The following is a 24,468-nucleotide window of genomic DNA, read 5'->3' as shown; positions in this document are numbered from 1 at the left end:
AAACTATCCCCTGATTCTAAGTCAAATGACTAATTTTATTCCATACTAACTACTACATGCTAATGCTACAGCATTAATCCTGGGTGCTTTCAACATCCACATATAACCAACATTTATTAAAATATACATTTTACAACAGAAATGCATCAAAGCGTATAGTTTGATATACCTTCTTTCAGTACAGATTGAATCCAGTAAAACCTGCAACACCCCAAGACCCTTGGTATAATAATACGCCAATGAGAAACAGTTGGCTTAAACTGAAGCGAGAAACAACTGAGATGAAGTTAACCACAAAAGATGCATGCAATTAATTAACACAGACCACCATCTCCCTACTCTGCTGGCAGTTAAGGTTTTTCACAGCCATTTCGGTCTGCGTCCCAACTCCAGACACACTGCTCGCCAGAAGGCCGCAATCCTTCACCATGGACAACGACATCACTCCATGCACAAGCTCTTCATCTTTAGGCTAAACTGCAGTAATGTTACCTTTGTCTAGGTAAAAATTTCAGTATGTTTGAGGGGAAGATTGGAGTTCTACAGAAAATGTTCTGAAGTTACCTGAATCCATCATCCGCTGGCCTGTTTCAAATACTAACCTACAAGTTCCACAATGGAACAGACTGGTACTTCCTCAAAAAGTTTTGCAGGAATTTCTGCAAGTGATGTTTCATGCTCTTAATTTAACCCCTATTCTCCATTTTAAGGTATTTGCAATAGCAGCCAAAGGCTTTGGGATATGAGGAAATGAGGAAATGCACTGCACAGGATGCAAAATTCCTCTCTATCGCTGATCTCTTAAGACAGCCAAAACAAAAAACCTCACCTATTAATGGTTTTTGCCTAGCTAAAACAAGTATTTCAATTGTCCCTCTAAATGCACTGAGCTAACACAAATAAAAGGAAGCATCCTGTGCAATGAGGCCATTATAAAAAACAGTCTTGAAATTTACCTATTAATAACATATGAGTGATGCCTAGCCTAGAAAGCAATAAAGTAAAACGAAGTTAAAAGACAGTGAAAGAATATGTTCAATAACACAAAGTTTTTACAACAGTCAGAAGTACAGTTTCCATCACTTCATATTAAGTCTCGGTAATACAGTTACTCAAAATGAGCTATAACCAGAGACATGAGTACAACAGAAGAAAACAAAATATAGTTATGCCAATTCATTTTGACTTATCGCATAAAATCCTTAAAATAAATTTTTAAAAGCTTATTGAATTCAGTTACAGACTAGTTAAAATGCTTAATGATGCAGGTTCAGAGTTAATTATTATTTACAATTATTTTTAATGTTATTATGGGCCTTTTCAAAATTTTAAATAAGTGCTATATGTAAAACTCCAAATATGACAAATTAGGTCCTTGTTCTTGAAAATGCTTACATGCATTAGTCTATAGAAATTGTTCTATTCATTACAACTAAACCAAATTAAAAATTAAGCAGGGAATAAGCACATTACTTATTACAATTACTTATTACTACTAGTTACTCATTAGTAAAAAAACTGTTTAATTTCAATTACTAGTAACTGTTTCATCTAGGCCAACCACTCTGAGAACTCAAATTCCACACACTACCAGCTATTTCAAATTCAACCCAAACTTGTCTTCAAATATGAAAGGGCAAGAGTCTCAAAAGCATCCCAATGACTTTGAAGCACTAAGACTATCTCTATCAAACTACAAATGCTGATGAAGCTTATTTGACCTGAGGAAGTTCAATACCAAAAGGTGAGGCTGGTTAAAAAAAAAAGGTTTGCCATTTTTGAGCCAGTGTTGCTGATTTCCACTCTGAATCCTGGGTACAAACGCACCAGCACAAACAAACATACACCTCCTTCCTGTGAAGTATGCAAAAAATCAAAAGGCCAGCTGGTTAGGAAATTAGCAAGTTGAAAATATCTTCTTCTGTTTTCACAGAGTACTCTTACATTGTTAAAGAAATCACATGTACATAAGAGTGTGTTAAATTGATTTTGAAAGTACTACTTAAAAAAAATTATCTGCCTTAGTAGCACCAAAATGTTGTGCTGAAAACATTGGGTAGAAGCCAAACAGAGGGAAACTTAAAGAGCATTGCAGTAGTAAAAGATTACCTTTTACATACAGATCCAAAGGCAAGTTCCAAATTTAAATGCAAGAATATCACATTCAGACTAATTCCATTAAACTGAACATTTAAGACACACTAAAGCCAGCTCTGAATAGCTGAATACCTGCAAACTGTGATTTCACGCTACATGTCTACTAGTAGCATAGCATATTACAGGCAATCTGAACACAAGTTTAAGACAACATTTAACAATTTTGTCTACAGTGAGCTCAGAACAAAGCAAGCAAGCAAGCATATTTTTTAACACTCATAACCAACTGTGGAGTCTTAACAAGGACTGTAAATAACTGATTTTTCAGTTCCTTTGAAGTGTCAAATAATGAAAAGAACACTATCAGATGAATATTTGGTCTGACCTTTTTTAAAAATGTAAAAAGATTTGATGAAACCAAAGCACACAAAGCAAGTCACTGATTATCAAATTTGGTTTTATAGAACCAATTTAGCAAATTCAATGCAGAATCAAAAAAATGCAATGGTTCATCTACATTAATAGTTTGGGAAGGAAAAATTGTTGCCATTAAGATTTCACCTCACTTATTTTAATACTGTGGACTTCACAGTACAGACCACATTCAGTTCACTGCACAAGCCACTCTGCGGGCCAAAATTCCCACTACTGCAAGGACCAGATGTCTCCTCCAGAATCTAGCTTACTTATCAATCATGTTAGTACTACACAAGGATTAATCACTGTGATTAGGACTAACCTCAGAGCTCTTCAGTAAGAGCAAGTTTAGTGAAAGTTCTTTAGGAAGAATAAGGCTTTGTCTGTCTCAGGTAAGTGAACCAATACTCATTTACAGTACATATGCCAGCTCCTGTTTACCACGGTGGGAGGAGAAAATTAAGCTCCCATCAAACGGCAAGGTTTTCAGGTCATTACCTTCCCCCCCTTTTACACTTGTTAAATTAAGAAAATAAAATCCCACTCTGGTAAATTTAATAAGAGTCTCACCTGACACAGAGAGGAACACCATAGAATAAAAGCTTATCTGCAATGATAGGTTTTGTAGCATAGCGCTAGCACACTAACACTTCACTTGGAGCACATACTTCACTATAACTTCTCACACAATTCACTTCCAGCAGCCTTCCTCCTCGGAAGCAAGCCGTGAGCCCAAGGAATTGTCCTCGCATCAGGTACAGCTCATGTCTGGTTGCTGACCTTCTTCCCTACCTTTCTTCTTATTTGTGCAATGACACAAATACCAGTTTACTGCACAGCTGTTGTTCTGCACTGACACTGACATTTCTCAAAGCGTAAATTACGATGCATATGGAGAATAACAATGCTCCACCTACAGAGTGATCCCAATACTACCAGGAAGTCATCAGGCTCCTGGCACTTTGCAGGATTGCTGCCTGACCTGTACACAGCAAGACAGAAATACTCCAGAAGAACTGCAAGTCCTGTGTATGTGCAACATGCCTGGAAACCCTGAACTTACCATGAGTATGCCACAGACTGGTTTTCAACGTAGTGTACTGCACCCTTCCCCCAAGAAGGGAACAAATGGACCTCCCTAAGAAATCCTGCTCCTCCACCCAAAAATCAGAGCACCAGCACAAATTAGCAAGATAGTATAAGTAAGTTACAGCACCTGGAGTGAACTTGATTTAAGGAAGGAAAAAAAAAGGTTAATGAGAAAAAAAATATAACCAAAGCCTGAAGTCCTGAATAATCAGGAACACTTCTGAAGCAAGAACATCCTTTAAGCACTGCTACCTAACCTTGCAGCACTAGCACACATACAGGCACTGAGTCTACTAGCTACAGCAATAACTTGCCAGATGAATTATTAGTACAGCCCAAGTTTCTATTTGTTATTATAAGCCTCCCTAAAGCGTTGACCAATGTATTTAACAACATCTTTTGAAGTGCAGTTTTAAGAGGACTGCTCACTCTTACAACAAACCTGACATGCAACTGTTTTAGCGCTTAACAGAAGAACACTTAATTAAGTCACTAGTCTGAACAAGTTCAAACACATTTTCTTGGACATGGGATGTAAATGTGGTGGGTACCAAAGCACCCATGGAGAGCATACACATCAAAACAATTACATATTAAACTAACGAATTTATCAGCTATCTGTCAGTATAAAGAGACTGTTCCTGGGAGTGTTGACTCTCAACAATGAAAACACATTTGCAAAGTTTTACAATTGCTGTCTAGTCTACATTTTCAGTTTATAGCAATGACAATACCATCTTATATTTCCACCAGAAGGATTTTAAATCCAAAATACTTTTAGCTCTATAAAGTTAAAGACACTGCTCTTTAGAGGTGGCTGCAAATTCTTTCCCCCCTTGGGGGAGTGTGGAGGTAGAGAAGCTATCTTTTCTCAACCTCTTTCACATGAAAAGTCAATGAATCAGACTGAATTTAAGAGATTCTGCCTATCATGCCAGCAGAACAAATGAACAAAATTGATAGCTAAAACATTTGGATGTAATGGTTAGCTAGAATTAAAAGCATTTTCCAAAGAAAAGAACAGTTGACAGCAGAACAGAGGCAGCTTTGCTATTGTTCCCTGTGTGGCAGAATCACAATAGAAAAGATTTGCCTGGTTCATGCAGGTATTTTAAGCATCGTTTTTATACTTTGTTAAACAAAGCAACGCAGTGCTCCTTAAAGTTTTAAGGACTTGCTTTCTCTCTTTTTAACTGATCCAAGAGATTTCCAGTCAAAACTGCCGCCCCCCCCCGATTTTTCTGATTTTACTCCTTCTGCCTGGAGCTTACCTCTAGCTTTAAACTTGGGCAGTCTCTTAGACCTCTCCCTCCTAGCATAAGGGAGCTATATGCCCCGTGTTACTACCGCACTTGAACACATCAAACCTGACTGACATATCCTTGTAACACTTCTGCGATGCAGAGAGCTGCTACTGCTCTGCAGTTTCAGTATGAGAATGGAGGGACAGAGAAGCAGCTTGTCCCAGGCCACACAGGAAGCTTTTGGCAAAACAGTGAGCTGAACCTGTTTCCCAAGTCCCAGAGCAGCAACCTCACCATTGAACCACCTTTCTTCTACATAAAATACCTGAAACTATTCAGATTTTCAAGGCAAAGGCATATGTTCAAACCTGAAAACTGTTTAAACGGTTGAATGCCACAAATGTCTACCAGACCTGCAACTCCCTACTCGTGCAGATAACATCTGCTGAAAGTAAGTGGCTCATATAGTTCTGCACCAGAAAGCTTAATAAGTTCCTTCTCCAAGATTAAAGAAACACCTACACATTCTAGATGCTTCTGCAAGTCCCTGGAGGGAGAAAATGCTGCTTAGTGCTGAGACAATGAACCAAGCTTCCTTCCTCAACAGTAACAAAACCCTGCTGCTTTACCTAGCACTAACAGGAAAGTGTTATTTATAAAATTGAGCCATATACAAATATGTATCTAAATGTTTCTCAAAGTCAGTCTACAGCATGTATCAAGATGACCTTAGACTTACAAATTTTCAAAGTCCTAATTTCGGATCAGCGTAAGAGTAGAAGAAAATTCTGAAACAGCTCAGCCGTATCTCCCATTCCAATTCATTTGAGTCATTCTGTGCATTAAAGTGTAACTTCAAAACCTGAACTTGAACCATACTTGTTACTCTGACCTCTTCGGCAGGTAATTTTTTTAAAGCAGCTACATTATTTCTGTATGTCAGATAAGCTCACTAGAATTTTGATATTAATGTTTCTTACATAATTTTATAAAGCATTGAGAGCAACGCTTCTAGCCATGTCTTGTTGCATTTAGGCTCAAAAACAAAAGAATACATGTACTGACTGTTGTATTTCTTTCTTGTATCATTTGTTTCCTGGTGACATCTACAGCATTTGCTCCACTTTGTAAAAGCGTTTCATGCTAAAGCCAGTTACCTAAATTCCCGTATTTTGGCACTGAAGTTACTATCCTGTATTTTCATGCAATTATATAACTGCACAAAGGTTTATTTGGCTCCAAACCTCATTACGTATTTTCTAAGAACATTTCTATTGTTCATAATTATCAGGGGAAAAAAACATCTTGCAAGAAAGATACATGCTCTTGTATCACAAGCTATTGTTTAGACAAACACTGACATACAGCTGGATACAAGAAAGTGTACACCATGGCATGCAAGGAAACTTCACTCACAACATGCACTCACTTCCCAGTGCTGCTGGTTTGCTGCATTTTGAAGAAAATACATTTACTATGATAGCTGTCAGCTCAAATAACCGGGAACATTTAGTAATAAAGACATCGATGGAATTCTAAATCTACTAAAATAGATTAAGAACTCTGCAGGCCTGGCAGTTTGGGCTACATCCAACACTACACTGGAGACTGTATTACAAGTAGAGATCTGTTCACATTTCAGTAATGTCCTCAAGTTCTTTCTAATCTGTTACAGTCAATAAAAACTGACTTTTGCACTTCCTCTCTTCTACACTAACACTCTAACATATAGTCAGCCTTTATTATTCCTGCTGATATAGCTTCCTTGTCTTCTGAAATAAGCCACAGCTACCTGGAAAAACCAAGGCCTTTTCCTGCATTCAGGTCTTTTCCTCATATACACGCCTTCCTTATTCCCCATGTGTGTGTGTGTCTTCTCTCTGTCACTCAGTTACTGTTCCTGAGGAAGAATAAGTACAGGGGGAGAGGAGGAGGAGGAAAAGCATTAAGATGCTTCCTACTTTATTCATACACTGGTTCTTCTTTTGTCACAAAAAGTTTTACTTTTTATGCAAAGCTATCTCCAGCAGTCTAGTATTCAGTGATATCTAGGATACACAAAAAAAATCAATGTATTATCTCCTGAATTATCACTTTCTGCAGCATAAGTGCTTATTTATCCCTGAATTAAAAGGCTCTCCTCCAAACATCAACCAGGCTAAGAATTTCTCTACCATGAGAGATTTCAGCCTACTTTTAACACTTACTCATGTGACAAACAGGAAAACTACTCTTCTCTGCTTTACATACCTGACAGTTTTATATATCGTTACTTGTGTGACTCTTTCAAGTAAAAATAACAACCAGAAGTAGGAGACAAGACTGCAGGGACCTAAAAGGCAAGTCTACTGTTCCAAACCCACTGTTAAGACTTACTAGAATGCAGAGAGTGTCCTGTGAATTTATCCAACGTGGAGCTTCATGAGAACAAGCGATAAAACTTAAAGAAGTTTTCCTATACATAATTGGATGTATAGACCTGCTCAAGGACTACTGAATTTGCTCTAAAGTTGCACCTTTAACTCAGTTGTGAAATAAACTGATACAAGACTTCATCATACTTCATAACTACTTTCAAATCAAAAGTATTAAAAAACCCCATCCTTGTAAGTGCAGTATAGTAAATTCATGAAGACAGAGTAACTCATAGAGCAATCAGCAAAGTTGCCACGCACAGCTCCATCTCAGTAAAGATTGTGTTTGTGCTGCATCATAATGAACACAGCCCAAGTATAAAAAGGAAGTGGACAAATCAAAGGAAAAAAACCCAAACCCTGCTGGATTCAACAGTGAGCAGCTGTTCCTGGCATCTCATAGGCCCAAACTGTATTATCAAATATGGCTCTGTCTTCCAGTGTCATGTATGGGATTGGGTAATGGGAGGAGAACAGAAAATGTATCTTTACAGACATTATTGCCTCTTTTAGTAAAGTAAGCAATCTGTCAGAAGGCAACAAAAAAGCTGATGCCATTCAGTTTACTATATGCAGCAAAGTCTAGTAGTCTCTTTAAAAGTACTATACTTTTATAAGAAGGTGAAGCATGGAGAGATCTAGCTCTTAAGAATCTAAAAAAAAATTAATTCTCCCTCTCGGCTTTACTCAGATGAGCAACACCATTTTGCTCATGCCTAATTCATAATGCTCAGCCTAACAAATTAATGTTCACCCACTTGAAGATAAACTGTTCTTTTTGCTTGTTTATAAACTTACATAGTACATTGATTAGTGAAAATGACATTTTTTTTAAAAAAGGCCTCAAAACAGGAGCCTGTTCCCCAAAGAGAAATTGTTGTCCTCTTGATGTTACTTTGCAAACATTTTATGCAATAATACAATGCCTTTTATGAAGGTTATGCATTAGTTACACCTAAGGGAACTGCACAATACATACAGTATTTAAGTCTGTGTTAAGTTAGTAGCATGTCAATTGCCTATCTGGAATTTTACATGTGCTAAAAACTGCAAATATGACAATATTAGTTACAGTTTAACATTAATTTATAGTCAAGTTATCCATTTAAAGACACTTTGCTTCAGTAAATAACCAGCCCAGGTTACAACTAAGCTAGAACGCAACTCAGAGGTGCAGGCTTGCATTGCTAGCACTGCTAGCACAGGCAACAGCTTTCCAAAACAGCCCTCTTCAGAACTAGCGCCTTCGAAAGCTGAAAGCAAACTAGCCACTGAATGTTAGCTGTCCCAATCACAGTCAGCTCTCCTCGCAGCTGCAGCTTGAGATTTCAATACCAAACGCGAGCACAACCGAGAGAGGCCCGGCTTGGCAGCCGGCTTGGCAGCCGAGCAGGCGGGCTGCTCCGGGAGCCCACACCCTCCCAGGCACCATCACTGCAGGGCTCTGCCCAGATAAGATCGCTCCTTCCCATCATGCTCAAAGACCGAAGTTGAGTAGAAGAGAGGCGAAGAAAAAAAATATTACGGGTAATGAGATCATTCTCTTACCTCTGGGGATGTGACAGAGCCTTGACTGCTTTACCAAGGCAATTATGCCACGGCCTCCTATACACTGCCCCCGAGGTGAAACACGGGGAGAGCCCCCCCGCCAAGGCGGCGGCTTCGAGGGAAAACGAAAAGGAAGAAAAAGGAGAGGGAGGAGGGAAGGGAAAGGCACGAACCGCTTACGACCGAGGAGCTACACAAAGGCAGAGGCGTCGAGGGAACAGGACAGTGCCCTGCCCGGTCAAACACCGGGCAAGCACGGAAGGAAGAGCATCAACCAGGCGCCTTCCCCACAGGGCCGGGCCAGGCAGCCCCGCCGCCTCAGCCCCCCCGGCCCCGTCTCAGCGCCCCCGCCCCGGGCCGAGACACTTACTGGAGTCCAGGGCAGTCCGGGAGCCCCCGTGAGGAGAGCCGGGCCGCGGGGGGACCCGCCGCCTCCTGCCGCGCCGCGCTCCCCTCCCGGCCCGGCTCGGCGCAGCGGGCTGCCCTTTCCCTTCCCGCCCCCTTCTCCCTCCGAAGAAACTTCACCGCCTCCCGCCGCCACCGACCGCGGCGACACCGCCGAGGCCCCCGCCCCGCCCCGCGCATGCGCCGCAGCCCCACCTCCCGGGCGGCCCCGGGCGGCCCGGTGCCGCGGAGCCTTCTGGGATATGTAGTGCGGCGCGGGCGGCTCCGCCGAGGCGCGACCCTGAGGGGCAATGCCTGACGGGAGTTGTAGTTCCCCGGCGGCGGGGCCTGGTGCTGCCTGGGCCGCGGCTGCTGCGGCGGAGGTGGAGAGGAACGTACCGCCGTACAGAGGGGAAAGCATCAGCTGTCAGCCATTGCACGAATACATGTGACACTGCTTATTTTCTGCAGCTTTGTTTTTTGAACATGCAATTACTTTGTTTTTAATATTAAATTTAATGGGTAGGGAGCCGCAGAAAAGGAATTAACCGTTTGGATGTGTGGAGACTCTTCCCCTACGCTTCTCACAGAAGGCTTGTCGGTTCAGGTGCTGCCTCAAAGCTTTGTGAAGCCATCGGTCACGATAGTTCTAGTGGCAAATAACAATTTCCAGTAATGATATTTAACCGATTTTAATGGGAATTATCTTCTAAGCATACACTTAAACACTTTATACTAAAATGCCTAGTGTTTTCCGAAATAGTAATGGAGATTTTTTTTCCCTAACTTAAAGCCGTGATATCTCTGAAAATAGAAATCATTTGAACTCAGCCGTTGCATGTAAATACATCTTTGTTTCAAGCTGGCATTTAACAACCGTACTTCACAGTGAAACAAAAGCTGTAATCACAGCACAACAATAAGGCTGAAGTCAGCCGCAAACAATGCCGTACCATTCCCATGGCAACTTTTTCCTATCAAACCCTGGCTAGGTCACACACTCTGCAGCTGCACGAGCCAGAAGCTTTTCAATCTGGACTCCATTCACAATTATTCATACATTTTTTTGATGATTTTCACTTAACAGTGTTTTACTGGCATTCATGTAAGACAGTTAACAGTAGCCAGCACCATGTCCCTCCCCCGCTTAGGTCCCGATTTGACATTTCTCGTGCTGACAGAACTAAAATGACTGTGGCAGCTCATTAAACGACTGCAGGATGTGGCCTGCCATTGCACTGCGCGTGGAAGAGCCCTTTGCAAAAGCGATACGCCCTTTTTGCAATCAAAAAGCCGTGCAATCAAAAGCCGTTTCATAACGCACATGCAGAAGGTGGCAGAATGAAAACCATGGCAGTCTACAGTCTGATATGCCTTAACTTTCAAATACTTTCTTCAGCCTCCCAAACAAGGTTTGAATAACCATGCGTTGTGATAATAGGGCTCGGGAAAGGAAAAGATGATGATTACATTTAAAAGGGGGAATATATTTTATTAGAATCAAGTAGCAAACCTCATATTGTAGTTTACTGTAGTTTCCATCGTGGAAGACTACTGCAACCTTCTTTTTGAGATGGCCTAATTCTTTCCATGTCTGCAATTTAGTGAGGAGACAATCAGGTATATAAAGAACTATCTTTGCTTAAGCTGAGGTACAAACTTTTTAAAATAGCCAAATTCGGTAAGTTGCACTGTTCATAAAGGTATGTTCACAAAATATGCACGTGGGGAACAAAACGATTAAGAGCTCAGCCATCGACCAGCGTGAGATGGAGAAGTCACCTGCCACCAATGCAGCTTTTCCCCCATGAATAACACAGACAGTGCAGGTGAGCCCAACAAGGTATGTCTCCAATGTCTCCATGCTAAACCATTTAGGTATCAATCTTTGATGTCCAAGGCAACCTTATGTGTATAGAAACATAAATATAGTCATCTCTAATGCCTCGATTTAAAGCAAAACTTACTTTCAGTAGGAGGCTGCTCCTAGTTCTGGTGTTACGATATTGTACTGGTACACAGGCTACTTAAAGCTCAGCTGAGCTCACTGACTTCGAAGCAATTAAACATTTTCAGTATTCCTTTCTGTGGAGCGTGCAAATGTAACAATTGAAAGAAATTGTGGTGACAAACAGGTAAACTTCAGATCCAAAGTGATTAGATCACACGGATACTTTCCCATTCTTCTGCAATACAAAGTAGGTGTGCAAAGATTACAGAGGACAGAATCTATTTTTTACCTACCCTGCAATGTCTAAAAAATTTCAAGAATAAAGTCTGCACTGGCTTCTGCCCCGTGCAATGCCACTGACTTCAATTTAGAAATTGGCTTGAAGCCCAGTATATTCCAGCAGAATTATGAGACAGGCCCTTATTTCCTCTCCAGTTGTCTCTATTCATAGTTTTCAAAAGCTGGCAGGTATTTTCACAACAGCCTTCATGCCTGGGAAAAAATATTGGCAGGCCCCTTCTGTACCGATCCTTTACTCAGGAGCTGCTTGTGATTCTCATCACTGAAACGGGTAAGAGAGTTTGGACATCAATTCCTGCTGGGATTCCAGTTACTCAAAATAGAGTCTGCAATAAATAACATTTCGTGGGTGACCTGCGGCAATATGCACCTTTGAGAACACGTGTTTATTTCACAAGGTATGGAAACTCCCAGTAGAACCTATGTGTATAACAGTAATACCAAAAGGCATAATATGTATCTATATATATATGTATATACAGATATAAATATGCATATCACATATATACCCTGTATATATAAATACACATCTTGCATGTCCTGGCAATGAAGCAGAAATATTCAACAATTCCAAAATATCCCAATTATTAACTTTTCTAATTGTGTTTTCATGATGGATCATTTTACCCAGCAGAGGAAGTTCAGCAACTTTATACATACACAGAAATAAAGCACTGTGAACAAAACCTCATTTCATTGCTCTAAAGAAATTAATTCTGCCTTAGACAAAACGGTTTTGTTAAAACTATCAGTTATGTTACAGTGAAAAACAGGAAAAAGCCTGGCCAGTGAATTACTAAGCGTAGAGCAAAATGCTTTCACTATATTCTTTTTTATGGGTTCAATATTGCAAATTCCATCCACATGCAGTATGCCTCCTGGGCCCTATTTTAAGAGGGGTGTTACTGAACTCAGTGGGACTACTTTTCTTGGAGGCTATGATCAGGCGAAGTCACTACTCTGCTGACACCTTCAGTGTTAGCAACCAAGGAAAGATTTTCCATCATTAAACTTTATCCCAGAGGATGAATGTCTGAGTTTTCTGCAATGACACGGGATTGATTAGGTAATATTTATCACCTACTGAAATTATTTACCATAATGTAGAGACAGACAAAAGTTCTCCAAGGTTCCTGTCAGTGTGACCTGGGGAAGAACCCCCCTTCGTACCTCAGGGTTGCCAATTGCTGTGACTTCAAACACATGAGCAAGATGGACTCTAAGAAACAAGGTTGTCTTCTCCACCTCGGGAGTACACCCTTGTTCACCTCCAGTTATGGACGGTTTCTGAAGCTTGAGAAGATGACAACACTGATCCCCGAGCTATCACTAGCTAACGGGTAGTGAAGGAAAAATGTCCCCTGGATCGTTGCAGGCAATTAGCTAAAGCACTGAAGAACGAGGTTTCCCTACAGTCATTGCCTTGCAGCAAAACTGTGTGTGTGATGGGCACCTTGAGGGCAACGCAGACAAGCCTCATCCCTCCGTGCCTCCCAGGGGGAGGCAAGGAGCAGAAGCATTAAAATCCCTGCACGTACAAGCAGAGAGTTTAATTCAGAAGCTGCTTTAAAGCGTATTTACAATATGCATTTTAAAGCCTCTAAGTGAGAGCCAAAACTTCATCTCATCTGATAAAATGTTGACAGAGCTTGGAAATTTAATCTCACATGGAGGTTGAATTCATTCAGCCTCAGCTTCCAGTTGTTGGATCTTGTTATTAATTTGATACTGAGGTAGAAAAGCACCCTGATGTAACTGCTGTGTATAAGTACTGGTACACAGCGATGAAGTAATTTCTCAGCCTTTTGAGGCTCTATTTCCCTGAAAGTCATATTTAAACACTTTGAGCTCATTAGCACTAGGAGTTTAATATTCTTATGTTGCAGTTCTTTTCCTCATTCCTATGTGCATAGTATTACACTAAATCGTATTATACGATGATTCTTCAGTTTCTATCAAACAGTGCATTTCTAATTTTCTTCCATCATTTTTAGATATGAAGTTTGTTACTGAAAAACAAAAAGCCCTTTTTTCCTTCTTATTCTATTTCAGCCCAGAGCCCTTCCACTTAAAAAAAAAAGTGAATTATCTTTAAAATATAGTGTCTCTGTAATAAAAAGTTTGAAATGTTTTTTTTCAGTTGGGGACTATCTCTTTCATTCCAAAGCTTGAAAGACGAGAGCTTAATCTTCTTCAGAAAAGGGCGTATTCTGCACTGAAATATATGCAAATCGCCCGGAGGGCTTTCAGCTTGCACGGTTGTTGCAGTCACTTACTCGGCTCAGGACGGTGCTTTGCTTCTTACTGTCGTTGGGCTCAGCAGCGGCATACCCTAGAGAAAGCCAGCGCACAATGCTGTAATGGTCTTGGGATGACAATAGAAGGTCAAGACGTGCGAGTTCGCTTTCTGGCAGTGTCACAGATGTGATGCTGGGGTGCTCGCAGCCTCCCTGTGCCTTTCCTTCAGCAGATATCCTTCACCAGGTGCTGGGTAGCAATATACACCTTCTCTTGTGAAGGGTTTGAGGTCTACGTATGAAGGTATACAATTGTGTAAACATGATTTAGTACTAGAAAAAGTGATACTCTGTTGGAGCACACAGAATGTGAGATGGAGGTAATGAGACACACTATTTTATTTATTTAATTTTTCACTATGCACTATATGCCAGACATCATTTACATCTATATTAGGAAGTACAGTGCGGAGCAAAACAGGTGGTTGAAGCTGCTCTCATTTGTACTTTTGCCTGGAACCATAACATTATACTTCACTGTAACAACTCAGAGTCTCAGAGTGACAGTCAAAGTTGCAGTTCATGATGGGTGGAAGTATGAAAGCTTTCATTCAGTTATAGCAAGATCCCAAAGTACTTTGCAATGCCCTGCCCCTGGCACACCCTTCTGACTTGGCTGTAGCTAATATTTCCCGTGCCGGGGAATCCCTTGGTGATGGCACTCTGGGTTTCTCCATCCAGTTGTGCCAGGTGGCGAGAGTCCCACCGCTGGTGCCACCAGCCCTCGACCGCTCTCTTCGGTACCCACTTATGGATGTGCTCCTCCAGCATGGAGCAGTCCCCGTTGGGATGCCCACATAAGTGGCAGAGCCTTAAACCAAGGTTTTTAATAGGAAGAACAGCTCTGCAGGTGGAGATGCAAGCAGCAGCATCAAAAATGTACTATTTAACATCAGAGGAGTAACTACAGGGGCCCGAGGGGCCTGTAGTACAAGGTTAAAAGTGCCTCAGCCCCATGACACAGAGCACAGCACCAGCACAAGCTCATTTGATAATTTCAGATGGGGTCAACATTTTTACCAGCTTACTTTTGCCCTGGCAGGCGCCATGCCAGAACAGGTATCACCTGTCACTCTGCAGCTGGCACGGAGGTGGCATTAAAGCCAAAAGCTGCTGCGAACTCCGGAACACACGGTGGCTCATGTGGCTGCAGTGCAGTTGTGTGCCCACACAGCCTAATCCTGACCCAGTCTGTGCCAGTGGAGGACATGGAGCTGTGCCACTTGAGGCAGCTGCAGCCCAAGCAGCACATCTCCAGCAGGGCTTGGTCCTGCTCTCGGGGCAGCCGGAGGGGAGACAACCTCTGACATCTCTGGGTCTGGACTGGGCACATGGGTCATCTCTGCACGCACCCAAATAAACGTCAGCCCTGCTCAGGAAGCAGCAAGTGTCAAGAGAAAGGTTGGTCTGGCTTCTTGCGTCGGGGCAGGTCAAGGCACTGCAGGAGCCGTTCTCCTTTGGGAGCAAAATTCAGTGTTGCCTTCAGCGCAGAGGAAACAGCCCTTTCTGGCCCAAGACTGATGGGCCAGTTTCGTAAGCCTTAAGGATATATGCTCGAAACATGTTTTACTTTGTAAAAGCAAAGAGCTGTCTTGATTTCTGTATAGGCAGGGAACAATTCGCAGGGCTGGGAAGCAACTGATATTGGTGGCCATTAAAAAATGTACAGGAATTGAAGTGTGTGGGGACCCTGGTTAACAACTAACATTGTAACTTTTAAGCTCATAAAATAAAATGCAAGAAGCAATTATTAAAGATTTATTAAAAGATAAGGATATCTCTGTAAAATCCACAGTATTACATTACACAACTTCAAATAGATAACAAAGATTACAACTCTGTGCCTACATTTAAAAAGGAAAATAAAAACGTGGGTTACCATTTCAGAGTATCTAGAAGGAACACAAAGATCTTTGAATGTTCAGATTTAGAAAATGTGTGAAATTCTGAGGTTCTGGTGACATTGGAAATGGCCTCAAGTTGCACCAGGGGAGGTTTAGATTGGACATGAGGAAAAATTTCTTTACTGAAAGAGTGGTTAAACATTGGAACAGGCTGCCCAGGGAAGTGGTTGAGTCACCATCCCTGGAAGTATTTAAAAGATGTGTAGATGAGGCACTTAGGGACATGGTTTAGTGGGCATGGTGGTGTTGGGTTGATGGTTGGACTTGATAATCTTAGAGGTCTTTTCCAACCTTAATGATTCTATGATTCTATGATTCCCAAATTCAAACTTCTGAGCCCATAGGTGTCCCCTTCCTAGGTTGTTCCTTGAGGGCTGTTTTACATCTCCTTTAGAAAAAATCTTTCGTAATGTCTCAGGTTGGTTTCTGAGCAGAAGATGCCTGTCATCCTTCTAGGACAATCCTCATTTTTCCTACCTCATTGCTTCTGAGGACCTCCCAGTACCTTCCAGTATGATTTGCTTTTTATACCTCCCTTTGTGTCATCCTGCAAACTCTGCTGCCTTCAGCAATGCCACTTTTTATTTACATTGGAGGAAAGATTAAAATTGACCATTGGGAATAAAGCAGCTAGAAATTTGGTCCCGAACTTGACCAAATTTCAGTGTTTGTAACTTCCAACTGCTCTAATTTTTAATACAGGAAGCCAAGGTCTTTGCACATTGTGCATGTTACGCAATGGGTTACTGATGTAAACTGTGAATATTTTGTCATCAAAAGCTGCCCAACTCAGGTCTTACCGACTTAAAATACTTGCATCTTTATTCCATTCTCTCTAGGATTTACACTTTTATTGAAGTCAGTGCAAGAATAAGGCTTTTTTAGTATGTTCTCATGGTAATGGATGCAGTTATGACATGGTCTATAAAATCCCCTGTTGCCAACAGTACCTATCCAGAAGCCACCCTGAACTGATAACTGCTGATGGGGGAGACGGCCAGAGCCAGAGCCAGCTCCAGCCAAGCTGAGCAGAGGAACGGCGTTTTGCACCACGATAGCAGCCCCTGTGCCTGGGGCACAGCGAGCACCCTCCATGGGGTACAGAGGCAATCATGGCCTCTCCTTCTGGGCCCCCAAGGATGCTTTAGGAGATAACAATTTTTCTCTGGAGCCCTTTTCTAACCCCTGTTGCCATCAACGAGTACACCCAGGGCTGAACATGGCTGAAATTGAACCGCTGCTGAAAATCATTTAACTGACAATGCACCCAGCACCGCTCCAGATATTGCTCTAGCTTGTCTGGCTTTTCAGCATTTCCTTTCTCTCCACAGATTTTCCATTCTTGCTAAAACCAGCTCCACAGGTTGTGGCAATAGCTTCAAGGGGTTGTGTAAACAGCAGCATTGCCAGGTCATCTGTGCCTCTGCTCAGCCAGCGACAACTCTGGCGTCTCTCTTCCCTGCAATTTGTCATCCTAAAGTGGACAGATGTTGACAGCTGTTCTCATGCTGAATGCTACCTTTGCCGTCAAGGTACCGTGCTCATCCAGCCATAATTTATCCAAGTTAGCCAGGTGGCTTTATGTTTCAAAGGTACAGAGCCTATTTCTGTGGTAAGTGGATTGGATTTTTGTTTCCCCAGGTATCTGGAAAGGCAATATTTCCAGAAGGTGTATTGGGCTGCTCTGTGACAGCTTAGGATTTTTTATTATTTTTCTGTAGACAGCTGGGCGTCAATCTTTTCTTTATGACTGAGTGCAATTCTGATATTAATGATGAAACGATGACTGGTTCTGCCAATCCTGTTTTGTCTTGGGGAAAAGAAAAGAGAAATGACTTATTCTTTGGATCATTTGGTAGGCTCATCACACCTTAGAAACATTTAAAAGCAACTGTAATGGCATGGACCATGTGTCTGACTGGGAATGACCTCAGTACTATGAAAATACCTTTGTAGGTAGGTTCATAATGTCTTATGAACCACTAACTGGTGGTTGGATGGGGATGAATTAAGGTTAGAAAGGAGTAAGGTAGAGCTGATGCAGGGGAAAAAAGATAAAATAGATATTTGATGGCAATTAAGATGCATATATTTCTTTTTTACAGAGATTAATTGAGTTATAGTTTTGTTAAAAGCATCTTTCAGTTTTGTTACAGCAATAAGAACTCAACAGAAGTATCTTATGGTCCTGTTTTGAATTAATTATTAACCAGCAAGAGTAATCAAAATCATTAAATAAATTTGGCTCTGTCCGTTAAAAGCGTAGCAGTGTGGTTCGCAGTGGCAGACCATGGCCAGATCTGACATTTCTAGGGGAAAAAAGGATGGGCAAAATGGAGCAGCGGGTTTTTGTGGCACATGCTGGGAGAGAGCAGAGGTGAACTCATGCTGTGGGCAGCCCTGAGCCACACTGGGGCACAAACCTGCCCCTTAGGGCACAGCCCTGCGGGGTTGCCTTACATAGTTGCAAGTAATGGCACGCTTATCTACCAACCTCCGAGTCCTTAAATTGTTTTACAGTTTGAGGCTAGTGGATAAAAAAGTGTCCTATTCGCTTAACAGCAAACGGTTCCCTTGTTTGGAGTTATACTGTCATTTATTCCTTTTGCGCCTCTTTCATTTGAGAAATCAGCAACCATCGCCACTGGAGGCTGAGGAATTTCAGCGTTGCTTCTCCTGGGTGAAGGCTGGGAGCACGGTACCGAGCTGGCTCTTTGATCTGCAGGAGCGGTGGTACTCACAGCGATGGGCACCAGCCTGGACCTGGGGAAGCATCCTCCTTCTTTGAGGTTAGGGAGCTGTCTGAGTGCCAACTGCCCCTGGCTCCTATGCCCTTAATTTGAGTTGTTTAAATGAAGAGACTCTTGGGAATGCTATAAAACTGCAGTTTACTGAGAAATCAAGGACCAGCGGGCTGTGATAGGAAGCCAATTTAGTCCACAAAATGCAGAGCTGTGATAAGGAAGAACAAAGGACAAAAGGAAAAAAGGCAGAAATCATGCCTAACAATTATATGACTAACCCACTCACTCCTCTGCAACGATTAAACATTAAACTCCCACAAGCTAAGTAAACAAAAAAACCACCCTCTGAATTCCCCCAAGGCTTTGTCTTCGTAGCAAGGTCTGAACTTGAGGGACGAGTGCAGCCGCATCCTCCGCCGAGCTCCCCTCCGCCCTGGAGGTGCTGTCTGTAATGTGGTTGTCTGTAACGGGGGTGTCTCTGGCTGGGCTGGCCTCAGCTTGGGGTGCCGAGTATGCTGTGTGTATAGCTCCCATACCGTCCCTATAGATGCAGCAGGGTGTCAGAGGCTGTGTCCCTCTGCAGAGTGAGGGGCTCCACCTTATCTGCATGGTTTCTAGCCCTAAGAGGCAAAATGGTACCTCTTCTTTTTTTTCCTGCAAAGGAATAATTTGGGTTTACCTCTCCTTAGCTGTTACAACCCCACTAGCTTGTCCTCCTTCAGCTTCGTTTTATTCATCAGGCAGATCCCAGGCACATGCAGACTGCCTGTAGCCTGAAATTTGGCTTTTGCTACTTATCACCTCCCCTGTTTGCCGGCACAACTTTAATTATTCTGACTAACTTCAAAAAGCAGAAAGAGATTTAAAATCATCCCAGATTACAAAGCAAGGAACTGAATTTATGCTTCCAGAGCAGCCTTGCCAAAACAAAGACTGCAAAAGTCATTCTCTCATAGGTGGACTCAACCACCACTTTATCAAAGAAAGGAGTGTAGCAGCCGGCTTCCTATGCGGCTCCCGTCCCGGCTCCGGCTCCCATCCCCACAGAAACCCAGCTTCCCTCGGGAATGTAGCACAAGCACGCACAGGCATGCTGGAGCGAGCAGCATGCAAACAAATCTTCCTTTCCAGGGTCCTACGATGTTCTTGCTTAACAAAAAGCTCGGCTTTCCACCTCTGCTTTGGTCTGCCGCCTGTGTTTGTGTTGCAGGCTGTAAATGGGGTCAGCAGAAGTTGCTGAGATTGTGATTCAGTTTTTTCCTATGGACAGCAATGAGTCACTGCAAGGAGGGCAGGGGATGGATCACCAGCAGGGAATGCTCTGAGGCCACTGGGTACAAGTCGGTAGTGTTATCCCAGAGGTAGGTGTCTGGGGGCAGCTGGAGAAAGGGGATTGAAAGTGCCCAGTTGCTGGCAGTGCAGACTTTCCCACTGGAGCATCTCCACTGCTGTCTGAGCAGCGGTGCAGCAGTCAGGTACCCAGAAAGGTCTGGGGCCATGGTGAGACTCTGTGAAAGAGCTACAATACAATTCCAAGTCACCACTTTTAAGTGTGTAGAGTAGATAAACAGAGATATCCTGGCTGCACACTTGTTCACAAATACACCAACTTTGTTAAATTGCCATGATAAATCCAGATGCACAAAAGGTCAGATGTGCAAAAAGGATTTCTGTTTGCAAAATTTGAAAATCATAGAATCATAGAATAGTTTGGGTTGGAAGGGACCTCTAAAGGTCATCTAGTCCAACCCCCCTGCCGTAGGCAGGGACATCTTCAACTAGATCAGGTTGCTCAGAGCCCTATCCAGCCTGACCTTGAATGTTTCCAGGGATGGGGCATCCACCACCTCTCTGGGCAACCTGTGCCAGTGTTTCACCACCCTCAGCATAAAAAATTTCTTCCTTCTATCTAGTCTATACCTACCCCCCTTTGGTTTAAAGCCATTCCCCGTTGTCCTGTTGCAACAGGCCCTGCTAAAAAGTTTGCCGCCATCTTTTTTATAAGCCCCCTTGAAGTACTGATAGGCTGCAATAAGGTCTCCCCGAAGCCTTCGCTTCTCTAGGCTGAACAACCCCAACTCTCTCAGCCTTTCTTCATAGGAGAGGTGTTCCAATATCCCACTCCTGAAGCTTACCTCTGAACGCCATCACTTGGAAGGGAACGAGGCATCTGAAATCAAAATAAGAAGTATGTTATCATAAATGTTTAATTCTTCAATGCTGTGGCCAAACCCATGTGGCACTTACAGTCTACACCTGGCTGATATAAATGGGGCTGTAGCCTAATGGGACTGTTCCTCAGCAGAACTAAAGGTAAGGCTAGGCAATTGAAACTGGTCGAGTTATCGTGTCTAATAAGTTAATTCAGCCACATGAAAGGCTAGCTTAAAATATCTATCTTTTTATGTTTGCAATAGGCTATGGGCCTGTTTGCAGCTGGGGAATATGATTCAGTGAATGAGAAGTGGCATATTAAGCTCAACTGCTCAACACACAATGTGTGTGCAAATAACAGCGGTGGATTAAGGACTTAGTTTTAAGGAGTAAAAATGTAGAGCTTTAAGGGAGTTAGAGAGCTGAACAGAGGAAAAGGAAATGGAAGGAAAGGAAAGGAAAAGGAAAGGAAAAGGAAAGGAAAAGGAAAGGAAAAGGAAAGGAAAAGGAAAGGAAAAGGAAAGGAAAAGGAAAGGAAAAGGAAAGGAAAAGGAAAGGAAAAGGAAAGGAAAAGGAAAGGAAAGGAAAGGAAAGGAAAGGAAAGGAAAGGAAAGGAAAGGAAAGGAAAGGAAAGGAAAGGAAAGGAAAGGAAAGGAAAGGAAAGGAAAGGAAAGGAAAGGAAAGGAAAGGAAAGGAAAGGAAAGGAAAGGAAAGGAAGAAGTAACAGGGAGAAGTAAAAAAAAGAAAAAAAGAAAGGAAATTATGGAGCAGACATAAAAACAGAGGAGATTACCAGGAAGAAAACAAAAACAAATGGAGACTGGGTTGTCCCCTTTCAGGTGGTGATGGTGAAATAGAAAAACCTCATTGGAATCTAAAGCGGTCACTTCAGTTCAGCTCCCCTGGATAGCCTCGTAAAACCAGCACGACATACCCAAAGATACGGAAAACGGCCAGTGCCACTGCTGTGTAATCTGTTTTCTTTCATTTGATGGAGGTCATGACTTCGATATTTTCCACCAGACTGGCCCTATTTGGGTGTCGGGCTGTTTGTTTGTTTACAAATAGAGAAATGTCTCTGACATCTGTCTGCATTCTCCTAGCAGCTACCTCATGGTTCTTGCAACTTCCCACCCTTGCCCACGGACCTTTCTTGGAAGGTTAGTTTAGTTTGTGTTCATTAAAACACCCTTTAGCTGAACTCACTTAACAACAAAATGACAAAATTGCAAGGGATGAAAACTATCTTAGCCTTTATGTAATGTTTTGCTAATTTTAACAAACAGGTTGAGTGGTAAGAACCCGTGGGGATGCTGAAGAGCCATGAAGAGATTACATAGTCGGGTATTTCTGGAAATGTCTAGATTTCTAGAAATACAGATGAAATCATAACGAGATCAGAGTGCAGCTGTGCAGAGAAGAGACAACTCATTTTTCACCTCCATCATCAGGCCAAAATTAGTCCAACACCAGTTGGAGAAGTGATGTGGTCCCTTGGCTTTACAGCAGCTAGAGCAGAAACCTGTGAAATGGCCACAAGCTGGGGCTGGTGCTGGGTATTAACCAGTCCCTTGAGCCCTTGGAGCAGCTCGTGGCTCATCCTCGTGTGCATCCTGCAGCAGGTTCAACCTGCAGCTCACCTCCTGGGGCAGCTCTTGGGGTTACCTGCTGCCACTGCAGGAAACAAAATTTGGGAAATACACGGAAACCGCAAGGTCAAAGCCTCGAGCGGAAATTTTGCGAAGAAACAAGCTGTTCTCTGCGCAGCCAAGTAATAACCTTACAGATTTTTGTCTGACCCTTATCCCCATGGTGCGAGGCTCCGAGCTCCTTCCCATGTCCTCCTGGCCGTCCCCTGGGGCGGGCCGGGGCTGTGGGCAGCTGCCAGCGGGCAGGACCACAGCCAAGGACTACGTGTCCTCTCCTCCAGCACCCCAACACACATCTCTCCTCCCTACCCCCTGCCAATTTTTCTGGGATGTCATTATCTTTGGGATTTGTTAGGCTCTTGCAAATCTGATTTTAATTAACCAGTGGGTTCTGACTTCTGGCAAAATGTATTTTAGCCTTAATTCTGCTTTAAAGTTGGCTTCTGTGTAAGAACATGCGAAAAATTATGTGTGTGAGCTTGGGAGCTTACTACCTGTACCATTTATCTAACGGCTATCCCTAAATGTTTTACATTTCCTACAGTATGTCAATGTTATAATTGTACAACTAATTGAACAGGGCTTTTATTGAACTGTCTGTAGGAACAGTTTACACTTAAATACTCAGCCAACTGTTAACTGCTAAAGCTTTTACAGAAATGATTACCTTAAATTTCCTTTCAAAATTGTGATCTAGTGCAAGCACATTGTCATTTTTTTAGCAAGCAAAAAATAAACTTTATGCTGTAGAAATGTGCACATGGTCTTTGGCAGACTGTTTTCCTGACCTCAGAATTACTATGAAACATGTATTTTAAATACTGAGGATCTTGAGAGTAAATGTATTTGCAGGAATGAAAGCCTGACCAGAATGATAAATGAATCAGGCTTAATCAGAAATAAACAGTGACCTATTCATAGCTGTTTCAAAAAGGCAAGAATTTTGCAGATGTTGTTAGGTCAAGTTATATAAAAAGACAGTTTATAATGAGCAGAATGTGTGTGCTAAAGTCAAGGGAAGTCTTCACAGACACATGTTTTTCCCATAGCTGTGTGACTTTATTCCCCAGTGGTGTGGCTTCATTTTGATACGTGCTCCTTCTCATCTCTGACCATTGCACCATCCCCTTGGTGGTGGGATTGCTGGAGAGCACACTGAGAACTTGGAGAGACACGGGAAACTGAAGTTTAGGCTTAAATCCCTTAAGACATCCCAATCCATATTCACAGGAGGGATGCCCAGTGCCAAGCAAAACCTGCCCCGGGAACCTGCGCGATGGCTGGCATGGGGGCAATTGCTGCACCGCCCAGATTTTAGGCAAGGTCAAACATTATTCTGACGTATCCATCAGTGCCCCCACAGTGCCCCTCCCTGTGTGTGGGAAATGCTTGCCTAGAAGGCAGCTCCGGCTCCCATGGGTAAGGCTTCGCCTGTCTGGAAATGCAATTTTGAGAGCCCTGTGTCTGGAGTCCAGCAGGAATAAAGAGCTCATCTAGAGCTGGAGCCCATTTTTCTCCCATCTCAAGTGATGGGAGAGTCAGGCAAAAGGCTGCAATTCAACCAGCAGCGGAGCTAGGGTAGACCCAAGATGAGCTTTTAAAACGCTCATGAGTCGACCCTGATTTTCATTTGAAAACCCTGATTACAGAGTGTCTACACTGAAGCCTAGAACACCAGAACCCACTCACTGGCTTGGAGCCCAACGCATGCTCCGTTAAACCACATTTCATTTATTCTAAATAAATAATCGGCATCTTTTATGGCACCATAAAATATCTCAGGTAGTGTCTCTGCTGTTATTGAAGGAGAAGAAGAGGGGAAAGAGATTGATAGCTGATGTTTCATGCGCTCAGAGGCAGAATTAATCATAACCCAGGTACAGGATAGCACTGCTGCATGAGTTCGGGCCTGAGCCTGCCTCTCTGTATATCAGTGTTGCACAATATTTCAGCTGTAACACAGAAATTTTGGAATAGAGTCATCCTGGAAAGAACAATTTATATCCAAGGTCGGGATTGAATGGCATTAAATGAGATCCCTTGCTCTGAAACGGGCTGTATTTTGTCCCTTCTGGAGGCAGCAAGGTTGCATGGGTGGCTGCAGAAGTCAGACCTGCAGGGACCAGAGACTGCCAGGAGTCGTGCACTAAATTTCAAAGTGTAGAAGTGGGGTCGGAGGAAGGGACATAGGCTGGAGGGTCAGAGAGGGCACAGAGTAGCGTGTAAACTCATAAGGATTTACAAGAACAGTTGCACAAGTGATCTAGATTAGGCTC

The 24,468-nt window shown here is 42.7% G+C and overlaps 1 protein-coding gene across 4 annotated transcripts in view; it reads right to left on the bottom strand.

Moving 5' to 3' along the window:
- Positions 1-9,341, bottom strand: part of PLEKHA1 (pleckstrin homology domain containing A1) — a 38,778-nt gene extending 29,437 nt beyond the window's left edge. For all 4 annotated transcript variants that reach the window (XM_076339180.1, XM_076339176.1, XM_076339177.1 and 1 more), the window contains exon 1: positions 9,180-9,341. The gene's annotated coding sequence lies outside the window, so the exon portion shown is untranslated. The remainder of the gene's footprint in view (positions 1-9,179) is intronic.
- Between the last annotated feature and the right edge of the window lie 15,127 nt (positions 9,342-24,468).

The sequence above is a fragment of the Aptenodytes patagonicus genome, chromosome 5, assembly GCF_965638725.1.
Source record: "Aptenodytes patagonicus chromosome 5, bAptPat1.pri.cur, whole genome shotgun sequence".
Classification (NCBI taxonomy): Eukaryota; Metazoa; Chordata; class Aves; order Sphenisciformes; family Spheniscidae; genus Aptenodytes; species Aptenodytes patagonicus.
This window is presented reverse-complemented; position numbering and strand designations above follow the sequence as displayed.